This window comes from Miniopterus schreibersii (assembly GCF_964146895.1).
Source record: "Miniopterus schreibersii genome assembly, chromosome: 9".
In the NCBI taxonomy this organism is placed as follows: Eukaryota; Metazoa; Chordata; class Mammalia; order Chiroptera; family Miniopteridae; genus Miniopterus; species Miniopterus schreibersii.
This window is the reverse complement of record NC_138118.1, coordinates 30,419,766-30,431,856: the sequence shown is the minus strand read 5'-3', so window position 1 is coordinate 30,431,856 and position 12,091 is coordinate 30,419,766. Positions and strand designations below refer to the sequence as shown.

Below are 12,091 nucleotides of genomic sequence, written 5' to 3'. Positions count from 1 at the left end.
AGGAGGCACAGAGATTCCCAAACAAGATGAATCAAAGGATACCCACACAAAGACATAATAAAATTGTTAAAAGACAAGGGTAAAGAGAGAGTTTTAAAAGCAGCAAGAGAAAAACAACTAGTTACATACAAGGGAATGCCCATAAGATTATTAGCTGACTTTTCAACAGAAATCCTGCAGGCCATAAGGGAGTGGCATTATATATTCAATGTAATGAAAGGGAAAACCTACCACCAAAATACTCTCCTCCACAAGGTTATCATTCAGAATTGAAGGAGAGATCAAGATTTTCTCAGACAAGCAAAAGCTAAAGGAGTTCATCACTACTAAACCAGCATTACAAGAAGTGTTAAAGGAAATTCTTTAAGTGGAAAAGAATAGGCCAAACCTAGAAAGAAGAAAATATATGAAAGTAGAGGATCTCACTAGTAAAGCAAACATATGGTAAAGATAGTAGATAAATCACTTATAAATCTAGTATGAAAACAATTAAAATGTCAGTAAATACATACCTATCAATAATTACTTTAAATGTAAATTGACTAAAAATTTCATTAAAAAAACATAGGGTGACTGAATAGATAAAACAAACAAGCAAAAATATAAGACCCTTACATGTGCTGCCTACATGGGACTCCATATTGAAATACACAGAGAATCAAAATAAATGGATGTAAAAGATATTTCATGGAAATGGAAACAAAGAAAAAAGAAGTTGGGATAGCAGTACTTATATCAGACAAAATAGATTTTAAAACAAAGTCTATAATAAGAGACAAAGAAGGACTCAACAATTCCACTTCTGGACACTTATCTGAAGAAAATGAAACACTAATTCAAAAAGGTATATGGACCCCTATGTTCACTGTCACATTATTTACAACAGCCAAGCAACCTAGGTATTCATCAATAGATGAATGATAAAAAAGGAAGTTGAATATATATGTATATATATATAAATGTGTACATATACACACACATATATATGTATATATAAATGTATGTATATGTGTGTGTATACATACAGACACACACACAAAGGAATATTACTCAGCCATGAAAAAGAATTAAATCTTGTAATTTGCAACATAGATAGACCTAGTGGGTTTATGCTAAGTGAAATAAACCAAAGAAAGACAAATACTTTATCGTTTCACATATGAGTGGAATCTAAAAATCTAGACAAATGAACAAACAAAACAAACAGACTCATAGATACAGGAAAACTGATAGTTGCCAGAGGGTTGGGCAAAAAGGTGAAGGGGATTAAGAGGTACAAACTTATAACATAAGTCATGAAAATGTAACATATAGCATAAGAAATACAGTAAATAAAATCAAAATAAGTTTGTACAGTGATAGATGGATAGTGGACTTTTTGTGTTGATCACTTTGTAAGGTGTATAAATGTGAAATCCCACTATGTTATGCACCTGAAACTAATAATATTGTATGTCAACTATATGCTAATGTAAAATAGTTCTACATTCCAGAATAAAATTTAGATATAAAAAAAAATTAAAAAAGGGAAGACTACTTGCAGAATGAGAGAAAATATTCACCAATAATATATGTGATATAAACTCAAACATAGAATATATAAAGTATTTACAACTCAACAATAAAAAGACAAATAACCCAATTCAAAAATGGTTAAGCCCAGATGGATGTGGCTCAGCAGTTGAGCATCAACCTAAGATCCAGGAGGTCACAATTTGATTCCCAGTTAGGGCACATGCCCAGCTTCTGGGCTCAATCCCCAGTCGGAGACATGCAGGAGGTAGCCAATCAGTAATGACTCTCTCATCACTGATGTTTCTGCCTCTCTCTCCCTCTCCCTTCTTCTCTCTGAAATCAATAAAGATATATTTAAAAAAGGGAAATATGAATCAAAACTACAATACAATACCACTTCATATCCACTCTAATGTCTATAATTAAAAAGCAGACAATAACAAGTGTAGCTGAAATTTTAAAGAAATACCCTTATACATTTGTGATCGGAATACAAAATGTTAAAGCTGCTTTAGAAAACAGTTTGGCAGTACTTCAAATAGTTAAAAATGAATTACCATATGGACCAGAATTTCACTCCTGTATACAAGACAAATAAATATGTATAGCAATACAAAAACTCATACACAAATACTTATAGCAGCATATTCATGGTAGCCCAAGTTTGAAAGAACCCAAGTGTCCATCAACAGATGAGTGGATAAAAAATGTGATATAATCTTACAATCAAATATCTTTCAGCAATAAAAAGGAATAAAGCACTGATACATGTTACAAAATGAATGAACCTTGACAACAATATGCTGAAAAAAAGAAGTGAGGAAGAAAAGGCTACATATTATATGATTTCATTTCTACGCAGTGTGCAGATAAGTAAATCCATTGAGAGAGAAAGTATATTAGTAAGAAATGAGGAAGTGTGAAAGGGTTGGCTGGCCTTCCACAGGCAGCAGCTGAAGGTCCAGAAGAATATCTCAGCTGTGGGGGTTCCCATTGAGAACTCTGGCCCCTAAACCCCAGCTGGACTTCTCAGTCCAGAGCACCAGAACTGGTAAAGTTGCCCACATAACATCTGGCTGTTAAAAGTGTCTGGGTTTCTGTATGCAAGGAAGAGATGGTTGGAAATGCAGGCACCCTCTTAAAGAGCCAACACACAACGTTTCATGTGCAGTCACTCATCTTGGGCTTCAGCACAGGGAGGGCAGAGTGGACTGGAGCTGTGTGAAGAGAATCTAGAGTTGTGAGCTCTGGAGATAGAGCTCAGAGGCAAACCTCTGGATTCCTGTGCTGAATTATTCCCCCATTCTGCAGAAGACATTTTTCTCAGGCAGACATTTTGCTGCTTTTGCCTAGGGAGGAAGCAATTGTCTCGCTCTGTGGGAAAAATCTCTCTCTCTACCCAGAGGAGTTTCTACAGCCTGAGGCTCATTAAGAGAATCAGATTAATAAGCCTGCAGGCAGAGGCAGACTTCAGAGTGATTTGAGTCTTTGCCTTATCTGCTTCTGGACCTGGGCCTTGGAAAAGCACACTTTGGTGTGCATCTTTGTCCTGTCCAACTGCACTCAGCCCCAGCAAAGGAGACCTCAAACCATGGGTTGTTGATATCTCCAAACAGGGTACTCAGGGCCAGTCACAAACTCCGCCTGACATTGGCCTGCACCAGAGGTCCTCCAAAAAGACTAAGAGTCCTAGAAGATCTACCTAATACATAGAAACAAACCCAAATAGGCAGCCAAAATGTGGAGACAAAAAAGCAAACCCCAAATGAAAGAACAAGAGAATTCTCCAGATGAAGAGCTATGTGAAGCAGAGATAAATAATCTATCAGATATGGAGTTCAGAATACTGATGGTAAGGATGCTCAACAGTGTGAAAAATATATGGAATCTATGAAGGAAATGAAGAATGACATAGCAGAAATAAAGAATACATTGAAAAGAATAAATAGCAGATTAGAGGAAGCTAAGGATTAGATCAGTGAATTAGAAGACAGGATGAAAAAAAAGCCCTCAATCAGAGATTCAAAAAAAAAAAATCAATTAAAAAACAGGAAGACAATTTAATTTCACTTAGCATAATACTCTCCAGTTCCATCCATGCTGTCCCAAAGGGTAAGAGATCCTTCTTTTTGACAGCTGTATAGTATTCATGGAATATTATCCACTCATCTACAGATTGGCTCTTGAGCTGTTTTCAGATATTAGCTATTGTAAATAATTCTGCTATGAACATAGGGGTGTATAAGTTCTTTCTTATTGGTGTTTCAGATTTCTTAGGATATATTCCTAGAGGTGGGATCACTGGGTCAAATGGCAATTCAATTTTTAATTTTTTGAGTATACTCCATACTGATTTCCATAGTGGCTGCACCAGTCTATATTCCTACTAGCAGTGTACTAGAGTTTTCCTTTCTCCACACCCTTGCCAGCACTTGTTGTTTGTTAACTTGTTGATGATAGCCATTCTGACATGTGTGAACTGATACCTCATTGTGGTTTTAACTTGCATCTACCTGATGATTAGTGATTTTGAGCATTTCTTCATATGTCTCTTCACCATCCGTTTGTCCTCTTTGGAGAAGTGTCTATTTAGGTACTTTGCCCATTTTTTAATTGGATTTTTTGTCTTCCTTTTGTTAAGTTGTATGAGTTCCTTATGTATTTTGGATATTAAATCATTATCAGATGTATCATTTGCAAATATGTTTTCCCATACATTGGGCTCCCTTTTCATATTATTGATGGTTTCTTTTGTTGTGTAGAAGCTTTTTATTTTGATGCAGTCCCCTTTGTTTATTTTTTCCTTTGTTTCTCCTGTACTAAGAGAAGTATCTGCAAACATATTGCTACAAGAGGTGTCTGAGATTTTGCTGCCTACATTTTCTTCTAGGATTTTTATGGTTTCACATCTTACATTCAAGTATTTTATCCACTTTGAGTTTATTCTTGTGTGTGGTGTAAGTTGGTAGTCTAGTTTCATTATTATTATTATTTTTTTTTGCATGTACATGTCCAATTTCCCCAACACCATTTATTGAATTTGCTGCATTGTATGTTCTTCCCTCCTTTTTCAAATATTAATTTAACGTAATGGCTTGGGTCAATTTCTGGGTTCTCTGTTCTGTTCCTTTACATTTAAGGCCATTATTGATAAATATTTATCTATTGCCATTTTCATTCTTTATGTCTATGTTTCTATTTCTACTTCTAATTACATCAGTACCTTTAAGATTTCTTGCAATGCTGGTTTGGTGGTGATAAACTCATTTAGCCTTTTTCTGTCTTTGAAGCTCTTTATTTCACCATCTATTTTGAATGATAGCCATGCTGGATAGAGTAGTCTTGGTTTCAGGTCCTTGTTTTGAATTATTTTACATAATTCATGCCATTCTCTTCTGGTCTGCAGAGTTTATGATGAGAAGTCAGCTGACAGCCTTATGGGAGCTCCTCTGTAGGTAACAAAGTGCTTTTCTCTTGATGCCTTTAGATTCTGTTTTTGTCTTGAATTTTGGGCATTTTAATTATGATGTGTTTGAGTGTGGGCCTTTTTGTATTGTTCTTGCTTGAGACTCTGTGACTCCTGAACTTGTGTGACTTCTTTCTTCACCAGGTTAGGAAAATTTTCTCCCATTATTTCTTCAAACAGGTTCTCTAACTCTTGCTTACTTTCCACCACTTCTGGCACTCCTATGATGTGAATATTGTTATGTTTCATGTTGTCCCACAGCTCTATTAAGCTGTCCCCTTGTTTTTAATTTTTTTTTCTTTTTGGATCTCTCATTGAGTGATTTTTTTCTACCGTGTCTTCTAATTCGCTGATCTGATCCTCAGCTTCCTCTAATCTACTGTTTATTCCTTCCAATGTATTATTATTTCTGCTATGTCATTCTTCATTTCTGACTTATCATTTTTTATAGTTTCCATCTCTTTTTTCATGCCGTTGAGCATCCTTACAATCAGTATTCTAAATTCTATATCTGATAGATTGCTTATCTATGTTTCATTTAGCTTTTATTCTGAAGACTTCTCTTGTTCTTTCATTTAGGGTTTGCTTTTTTGTCTCCACATTTTGGTTGCATATTTGGGTTTGTTTCTATGTATTAGGTAGATCTGTTAATACTCTCAGTCTTTTTGGAAGGTCTCTGCTACAGGCCAATATCAGGCACAGTTTGTGACTGGCCCTGAGTACCCTGTTTGAAGCTATCAACAACCCATGGCTTGAGATCTCCTCTGTTGGGACTGGGTATGTTTTCACAGGACCAAGATGCACACCAAAGTGTGCTTTACCAAGGCCCTGTTCCAGGAGCAGATCAAGCAAAGACTCAGATCACTCTGAAGTCTGCCTCTGCCTGCAGGCTTATTACTCTGATTTTCTTAATGAGCTTTATGTTGTAGAAACTCTAGCAGGGTGGAACAATTTCTTCCCCCTCAGGCAAAAGCTGCTTGGGAGGTATATGTCTGCCTGAGAAAGATGTCCTTTGCAGTATAGGGGAATGACTCAGCACAGGAATCCAGAGGGTTGCCCTCTGAGCTCTATCTTCAGAGCCCACAACTCTAGATTCTCTTCACACAGCTCCAGTCCACTCTGCCCTCCCTGTGCTGAAGCCCAAGATGAGTGACTGCACATGAAACGTTGTGTGTTGGCTCTTTAAGAGGGTGCCTGAATTTCCAGCTATCTCTCCTCGGCAGATAGAAATCCATCTGCTTTTCAAAGCCAGATTTTATGTTGATTTTTTTGTTTTGTTTTATTTTGTTTTGATTTCCTGACCAGACTATAGCATGATTTTTTTTCACAGTTCTTGTGCTCTTGTCTGGGAAACCCAGCCTTGGTTTTAGGCCTCAGAGTCCTCAATGGGAACCCCCCCACACCTGAGATATCCCTCTCGACCTTCAGCTGCTGCATGTGGGAGCAAAGCTGGCCCTTTCATGCCTATGCATTTTCTACCAGTCTCTTTGTGTTCTCCACTTTTCCTCCTTGGTTATGAGGGTGCTCTCCAGCTCATCTTCAGTTACAGTTGATCTTTCAGTATGGTTTTTCTATATTGTAGTTGTAATTCCAGTTTGGTCATGGGAGAGTATCAGTGTAGCTTCCATTTAGTCTGCTGCTACCTTTAATCTCCTCTAGAATAATATTAGTATGAGTCTTTTTACCTCTGATCAAGAGGGAGCACAGTATCTACTGAAAGAAGGACTTCCTTCCCAATATATACTTGAGTATGACCCAGTGTTCATAGCTCCTCTTGCTATGCACACATGGTCACAACCTTTTCCTTGAGGTGGATATAAGAGAAATAGAATTCCATGCACATAAAGTTAAATAGCAAAATTAATATTGTCCAATATTTAAAAAGAGTGAAATAATTGACTTTGAAGCAAAGGTCTATAACTCTTAGAAACATTACAAATGTGTCAAATATTTTTAAAAATAATTTAAACTAAATGAAGAATAAAAGAGAACTCTATAATCTTTTAAATAGTTTTCAGTATATTAATTTTTCCAGGGGGAATGGTAGAACAATATCTTGAAATTATTTCACACTAAACTGATTTTTTAAAAAATATTCCATTGAAATCAAATTCTCTCCCTTAAATTCTCAATCAGCACTTTTCCTGTACTCCTCATATATCACTTTTATCATACTGGGCACATGGTGTTTTTCCCCTTCTTCCTCCCTCATGCTGCTATCTTCTTTGAATTCAATGGTAAATGAGACTCATCTTTGTATCTCTAGCATTGATGTTCACTGAGTCATACACAGAGTAGATGCTCAGTAAATAGTAATAAAATTCAGTGTAACCTGCATGTCTGCAAAGCTCACTCTCAGCTTCTTGCTCCCATTCAAGATTCCACCATAACATATTTGCTACTGAGTTCGACTTAATTTTTTTCTCATCAAAGCGCTCCAGGTTATTCTCAGGATGAGAAAGAAATTCCTTTGCTATCTATTTTGGGACTTGACATTTTATCCGAAGTCTTCACCTTGAATTGTAATCCTCATCTAGGCCCTAATTAAGAATAAATAAAATGAGGTGTTTTCAAATCAGGTCAAAGTTATCATTGGTACCTAAAAAATGTAACTCATATAACCTATTGTATTGATAATGGGTCAGAAACATTATTTTAATATAAGAATGATGGCCAACTCATACTAAGAGTTGTGACTAAATAAAAGTGTAAGAGTAAAATAAATACTAAATATTATGTCACTTTATGTCAAATCAATTGATTTTTTTTTAGATTCACAGAAGAGATGGTAAAAGACTTCAAAAATATTGTTTGCAGTTAAAATTAGTTTTATACAATTCCTTGAACATGAGGAGCCTGCAAATTAACCAAATTAATTTAAATATCAAAATTGAAATTTGGCAAGTGAATACAGTTTAGTGTAGTTGAAACTTGTCTAAATTTCTATTTATTTCATAATTCTATGACAGTCTAAATTTGATTTTTTTGTTTTGTTTTGTTTTTGATTCCCTGACCAGACTATAGCATGATTTCTTTTCTCCTCCCTCCAAACTACTAAACTTCCAACAGACAACCAAGGGTTAAGGATTTAATTGATATTTTGAATATGTCAAGAACCACTCACTTGGACTTTTGAGCTTCTTGGTCTTATTTCAAGAGTCACCTGCCCCATATAATCCATAATACAGTTTGTAAATTGTCCAACGTAGCTGTTCAGCTGCCTTAGTCTAAAGTTTAAATATATGTAAGTGGGTCAGTTCTAAAATTAATTCAGCCTAACTTTGCCTGCAAACACTAAGAATATTACCTATCAGGAGGGCCAAAATATCATCCCCAAGGAGACAGAAATACTCCCTAGAGAAAACTGTCCTGAATGACAGTTCTGTGACACGCTGACTTCTCCCATATCTGCAGTCTTTGATTGCAGCCTCGGGTACTCTGATCCAGCTTATCAGACTAGAAAGGTGAGGGTTTTAGCTGATATGCAAATGAAAGCAGACTGATTAAGTGAATCACAGTTAAATGACAACAATCACAACTAACATTTATTGAGCAGTTATAATTTACCAGGCACCCATTTAATCTAACAATTTAAAAAGGGAAGCATTATTATTATGCCTACTTTACAGATTTTAAAACTGGGTCTGGATAAAAGTTATCGCTGGAACTTGAACACAAGTCTCAAAAGTCTGTGCTTTTACTCACCACATTGTACTGCATTGTGCATATATTACTATTAATTATTTATTAAGAAGTTACCGTGCCAGGGATTAGGAATATAATGACAAAGTCCTTGTCTTCAGATAAATAATATAATGGAGACAGCTATGAAGTGAATCATGCCTCCACCTCCCCACAAATTCATATGTTAAAGCCTTTTTCCGCAATGTGACTGTATTGGAGTTAGGATCTTTAAACAGGTGATTTGGAGTTAAGGTCTTTAAGTTGATTAAGGTCATAAGGGTGGAGCCCTAATTCAATAATACTGATGTCCTTATAAGAAGAGGAAGAGACACCAGAAGTGTCCATGGAGGGAGAAAAGGTCATGTGAGGCCATCTGCAAGCCAAGGAGAGAGGTCTCACCAGGAACCAACACTGCTGACACCTTAATCTTGGACTTCCAGCCCCCAGAACTGTGTGAAAATAACAAATGTACAAATTAAAATATTTGGGAAGAATAAATTTCAATTTTTTTAATAAAAATATGACTGGGTAATTCCTGTAGAATTATTGATTTTCCTTTTTTAATTTATAGCTGATATGGTCTTTTAATTTATAGCTGAAATGGCTCCATCTCTGCTTTATTGGGAAAAGCATTAACTAATTATCCAATTCAGTTTAAAACTTAGTTTAATATGACAATTGATAACATATTTGGGATATTTAGTAACTCCAAGAAACTGTTTTCAGTTTTTCTGATTTCTCACCCTTCGTACTTCCTCCCAGATTCCTTGCCAATAGGGCATCTGGATGTGGGGTAAGGGTGGCAGGGATAGGAGCTTTCTTCAGTGGGTAGTTTGGCTCCTCCAGCCTCCTGGCAATGTTCCTTGATTGCCTGGTTTCTGGATGCTTTGTGGTCTTCCAGTGTTGAAATGTGAGCAAGAAAACTGTGAACTGTTATTTTGGCTTCTCCAAGGTGCCCACTGTTACCCTAGCAGGTTCCGCCACACTTTCACTCAATTTCACTCATATTGCCACTATAAACACTAAGCTGAGTGTCCCATTCAGCACCAGCCTAAGTGGTCCACTCACAGAAGTACACCACACTGCCAAGTCTTGGCATGTCACCAGTCAGACTCTTAGCCTCCCAGGGACCTATAATACACAGGAAAGGGTATTAGAAAAAAAAAAAATTCAGGTCATACCTTTAAAATTCCTCTGTTGTGGCTAAGCCCCAGCCAGAATAGTAACAGGAAAAGTATGAGGGCCTTCCACCCAGAATTCCAATGGGAATGGGGTCAAAGCCTCAGTCTGCTCCCAGTGATATCTTTACTCATAAAAAGAATATAGCTGTTCATCATATTCTCCTGCCTATCTTTTTTCCTTTCCACATTTCTCCAGCACAAAAAAGGGACAGGCTTTTTCTCCATCCTCTTCCTGTGTAGACAGCTTATGTACAAATATATGGACTAGGCTCCTAAGTCAATGCTAAGGATAGACATAATGAAATTTGGAAAGTCAGATTCTCAATGAAATATAGCTCAGAAAGCCAAAAGAGTAAGCCATATTAATCATGTTCAAAATACAGATCCAATTATACTCTTGCTGAGTTGCTAGAAGTGAATGATTGATACTGACTTAAATATGCTTCCCAGAAGAGATAACATTAGAGCTAAATCAAGAAGAAAGAAAGGAACATTTGTTAAAATATTTTTAGGAGTGGCTCAGTTTAAAAATGCAAAGCAGGTTGTTCCTTACTAAACTGGGTACATTTTTATATCACCAGAGAATACACAGAAACAACAAGAAGAAAACTCGAGAATTTATTTTTTAAAAAAAAGAACCCTTTTCCATTAGTTGACAAATACTATAAAGCACCTATTAGATGCTAAGAATATTGCCAGGTGTTACCAAAAATGAAAAAGACATATCCTATACTATTAAGAAACACATAAGCATACTATTGGAAATGTTTAGGTTTCAGTGGGACACACACATTTTAGAATAGAAGAAGAGTTGTAATCACAGAGTAGTGTTAAAACTAATTTTCAAATGATGGAAGTCAAATATTTTACAATAAAATTAAAAATAATTGTTAAACTAGGGTCCCTTCTATACAGTTATAGTGGCAGCATAGATAGAAGCTTGCTTGCATTCCATGAGAAGAAAGATACTAAAATATTATGACCAAGTATATGTATAAGGGAGTTTATTGAAAGATTATAGGTAGAATAGGATATATTTTGGCACAAATGTTTATTATTGAAATTATATTTATAGTAATCACTAATAATTTTAACCCCATCTAATAAATATTTTGTTTATAAGAAATAATTTGCATATTTATTATTTAAAATTGTATCACACTCTAAGAAAAATTCACAAAATACAATTCTGAAGATAATATATAAATAAATAATCATTCCTCATCCATAGATTAAGGAGTTTCCTTTCTCCTAACCCATAATACTTAATTTTATGTAAAATTCATTTTCTCAAATGCAAAATAATGTGATGTAAATGGAATTGAGATAGAAAACTAGTTTAGTAATAGTGTTATGATTAAATACAAATATTATCTTTTATTAACTGGTCAGTAAAGTAGCTATAAAATTATCACCTGTAAGTGATAATTTTATAAGTTTTACCATTACTACAAATGGTAGGCACAAGATTGGAATTCAGAAACACATAATGTTCTACTTTTATTCTGCTCCTATTGACTCTTTAATTTTAGGGGGTCATCACTTACTGTCTTCATGAATTATCACATATACTCTCCAACAGTAAATTAAAGTATAACCTCCTTTTAAAACATATTGAGTTTGTATCCAACAAACTCTTGAATATCTTATTGAAAATGGAGTCCAGAAATTTATGCATTAGACATACAATGGTGGCTTCAAAATTCTACATAAGTGGCACTTTAGGGCAGAAATCTGGTTAAGCCAGGGGTCTTCTGTTTAAGCTACATTTGCAGAGCAAGTACACTGATTTTATTTAGATTCATAATATAGCCAATAAAAATATCAATATTTTATAAAATTTTATTTGGCCTTTACCTAAATGTAAGAAAGCACAAATCGTTCGCATGCCCTCTCTCTCCCACACAATGCAGTGTCACTGCCACTGTAGACACATCAAATCATATGTGGATAACTCTCATATCTTTCTAATGTTAACCTCCTAAATGCAAGAGTTATATATGTATCTTCATCCTTAAAGGCTTATTGAAATTACTATGTACAAAATTCTGTGCATAATTTACTATACTTTCTCCAGACACTTTTATCTTCTAGCTTCTCTATTTTAGTTGAGGGCAGCACCACCCTCAACTAAAGATTGAGGGTGGTCCACAGACTGGATTAATTCTTAACCCTTTTCTTGTTCTCATCTTCAATTATTAATTCCTTCTCTGTCCCATATAAAGGTGTTAGCATTCATTCAAAG

The 12,091-nt window shown here is 35.4% G+C and overlaps 1 pseudogene across 1 annotated transcript in view; it reads right to left on the bottom strand.

Annotated features, from left to right (window-relative positions):
* The window catches only part of LOC308562069 (pre-mRNA 3'-end-processing factor FIP1-like), a 47,039-nt pseudogene that overhangs the window by 33,937 nt on the left and 1,011 nt on the right, over positions 1 to 12,091 (bottom strand). The window lies entirely within an intron of this gene.